Here is a 4,086-nt window from a genome sequence, read left to right on the forward strand (position 1 = left end):
ACTAACTAATCGATTTTGGAGAGAAAAAAACAAGAACTTCTGCTTTTCTATTGTCTTTCAAAATGTAAAAAAAAATGTACGAAAACAGCCGAAACTACAAGCTCACAACACGTCACATCACGATGTGTTGTGAGCTTGTAGATCGGCTGTTTTTGCCAGTTTTGTGCGACAGGGTTGCACAACAAAGTACTGTATATGATAGGACTTACGTACTTTAATAGCTCATGAACGTGTCGCAATCACCCTCATCGATTATAAAAAATCGTCAAGTCTTTAAGTCAATTTGTTGATATATTAAAACATTTAAACAAATAATTTATGAAAAAAAGGCTTCTCGATTATTCAATTAATCGAAAAAGGAAATGATAGAACGATCTATACGAAATTGAACGATAGAGTTTCTGCCCTAGCTGGACAAGTGGACTTTGTTTCAGAAATCCTCTGGCTGAGACAGGGGAGACGTCTGCAGCAACATCAGCAGTCCAATGGTGGAAGACATGAGATCCACGGTGAAGAAGTGAGAAACATCAACCTGGAGACGTCTTCTACGATCCATTTAGGACAAACATCAGCCTGCATGGAGACGTCCTCTATAATCCATTTAGAAGGTTCATTCTGATGCCAGTGGGGAATGGTCCTGGAAAGAACATTCAATTAAAGCGGAGATAAAAATGTACAATTACAACATTCTTTCCAGACCAACATAGATTATAATAATAAGAGTAAGCAAGAACTAAACAATAAACTAGGTAAATAATCCTATAGTTAGAGGAGAAGGCCTTATGCACACCTACAGGGACAGGTGCGTTGGAACAGTGACAATGACGAATGGAGAAGAAAGAGTCCCGCACACTGTCTTCACTCACAATAGATTTAATACAACGTTTCGGTCGTTCAGACCTTCATCAGGCAAGATGCCTGATGAAGGTCTGAACGACCGAAACGTTGTATTAAATCTATTGTGAGTGAAGACAGTGTGCAGGACTCTTTCTTCTCCAAATAATCCTATAGTGCCTCAATGATACTAGGATAAACAACTAACCTTGGATGTGTCTATACAACATGCTATCTTACTGTAAATAATATTCTGTACAATTTAAACTATAGGATACTGCGCAACAAATGAACCTAAGAACATATCCATCTAGATAACATGCCGTCTAATACCCATAATATGTGGTCGAGGAAACAAATCTAAGAAACAAAATATAGAGATATATTATGGAGACATACCAGCAGTCACTACTGTGACCCAAAGTCCTTTTCCTGGACAGAGATAAGGTCCCAGATCATCTCTGACTTCCTCTTCTGCATGGAGACTTCCTTGTCCGACGAGAGTCAGATGGACATTATCTTCTGTACGTCCTGCATTTGTATATTTTCTGATCTAGCTGTTTCCAGAGACACTGGACAGAGCACTGGAAGTAGAGAATCTGGCCAAAGCAATGGCAGACAAAGCAGAGTGGTGTTTATAGCCTGATTGTCTTATCTGGACGGCGGTGGATGGATGGTGATGGTAGCAGGTTAACCTGGTTAGACTGACGTGTCTGTCTGTCCCTCCCACTCTGGCCTTCCCGTCACACAACCTGCACCAGCGGTGGAAAGTAACTAAGTACATTTACCCAAGTGCTGTACTTAAATTCAATACTTAACACCCATTTCTATTGCTATACCACTGAGGCCATTCCACTTCCAATTCTAATTACTTAATTGGCTTTCCAATGCAATTAAATACACTGTTTTCTCCAACTGTCCTAGGAACGCCTAGATGGTACAAAAAAGAAAAATCGGAGGAAAATTACTTTGACATTATTCATATTGTTCCTACTTGGTGAGGACCCACGCAGAGCTTTAGGGCTGCTGTTTATTGCCATAAAGATAGAACTTTAGTCAATCATTAGTCTGGACTGTGATCTTAAGATGTAGTTCACACTGCAACACACGCACGCACGCACGCACGCACGCACGCACGCACACACACACACACGCACGCACGCACACACACACACACACACACACGCAGGTGGAACATTAATTTCCAATAGAGTCACACATCAAGCACTTTTATTGAATAAAAGTCACAGAAATCACATCTTTCCTCCAGATAATAACACTGAAAATTGGATTTTTCTGGGGACAAATTGTGCCAGGTGTCGTCTGTGTGAGTCACAGATTGCATCAGAGCTTCACCACTGAGAACAGCCTCTATGTTGATGTGATTCTGTCTGTTGGCTAACCACTGGGTCTGGTACCCCCAGGGGGTCCTTAGAGGGGGTTCCTGGGGGTCCCCAGCAAAATGAAGAACAGTTTAAACACTTAAAAGGATATTTCACTTAAAAAAAAAACTTTTGGTCGTTGTATCGCCTAATCAGGCGTTTGTGAACACCCTGGACAGATTTTAAGTTGCTTGATTGAGTATTTAGATATTTAATATTCATTTCATCAGACACGCCCCCTACCTAATACAAACGGACTGTAACTTCAAACTCTATTTTAACCATGGTAGATTTATTGAAAACACCCATACTTTTTATTCTGGTGACTCCCGACGCCCTCCTAATACGTGAGCTGGCCGTGTTTTTTCGATAACATTTTCCATCTATTTCTAATCATTGTTTGATTCCATTCACCAGAAAAAAGAACAGTGTTTTCAATGAATCTATCATGGTTAAAATGGAGTTTGAAGTTACAATGGCTTTGTATAGGAAGGGGGCGTGTCTGATAAAATGATTATTAAATATCTAAATACTGAATCAAACAACTTAAAATCTGTCCAGGGTGGTCACAAAAGCCTGATTAGACAATAAAATTACCAAAAGTTGTTTTGAAAATGAAATATCCCTTTATGCCCCTTTTTAGTCAAAAATACCGATCACGGCTCACAACGTGTCATGATGCAACAGGTTTTCGGCTATTTTCAAAGAACAATGATGACAAGAAGTTTAAATGGGGCTCTGCAGTCAAATACATACCGTAACAGTGTGGAAATGTTTGAGAACCACTGACAGCAGTTTGACTTTGATCAAAAAATAAAACAGATATAATCCCATCTACAGAATAAAAGCATGCTTCCAGAGTAAGGTAACAGATAAGGCGCATACAACTCAAGGGGAGTCTTGAGGAATAGTCTCTTATAAACTGGGTGCAGATTGTTGAAGACATGGCCTACAGGGGTCTTCAATGTTTTCAGGCCAAGGACCCCTTAGTTGAGAGAGAGATGAAGCAGAGACCCCCACAAACTTTTCAAAGATTCCATATAGTTTCATCTTTTTACAGCACAATCATCAGGGTTTTTTTTATTCATGTCAATTTGTGTTTTCAGATATTTAACCACTTGAGCCGTCATTAACTAATACACTTGACCTTTTACTCAGTACTGCTCTTTTTCCCCTCTACACCAAACCACTTTGCCAAAAATAGCCGATCTGTTAGATCAGCTATATGGACACTAGGGTTCAAGTTGTTAATATAAAAAGGATTGGAAGATGTGGAGGACCCCCTGTAGTAACTTTGAGGACCCCCTAGGGGTCCCGGATCCCCTGTTGAAGACCCCTGACCTACAATGAAAGGATTATCTGCACTCTCTAGTTTCTTATGTCTTTTAATAGGTTTGCACAGGAGCAACAGCAGTATAGTCCAAGCGAAACGGACGTGTTTCGGCACGTCTGCCTTCCTCAGCGTTTCAAACTAAGTGCCGAAACACGTCTGTTTCTCTAGGTACAGTAGACTGCTGCAAACCTTAAAAAAAACATAAGAAACTACTCAAGAGTGTGGATAATCCTTTCATTCCATACCAGAGTAAACATGGTTGTCCAGGATGCCTTTCGGCCTGCAGCTGTTATTTGTTTTTTCCTTCTGTAACTAATTTGTATATGCTTTGTGTTTGGATGTGCCTGCCATGTTTTTGCATACCTTCATGAATTGTTAATGCATACTTAATAAACACTGAGTTGATATGACCGCATCAACATTTTCTGTTTGTATCAGGGAAACCTAGGTAAGATTTGTAGTTATTTTCATTAAGTAGTTACGTTTTTGCTTTTATTGCATTATATCCACCAGTCCTTTTCCCTTTCACCAATGAAT

This window comes from Nannobrachium achirus (genome assembly GCF_963921795.1).
Source record: "Nannobrachium achirus genome assembly, chromosome: 5".
In the NCBI taxonomy this organism is placed as follows: Eukaryota; Metazoa; Chordata; class Actinopteri; order Myctophiformes; family Myctophidae; genus Nannobrachium; species Nannobrachium achirus.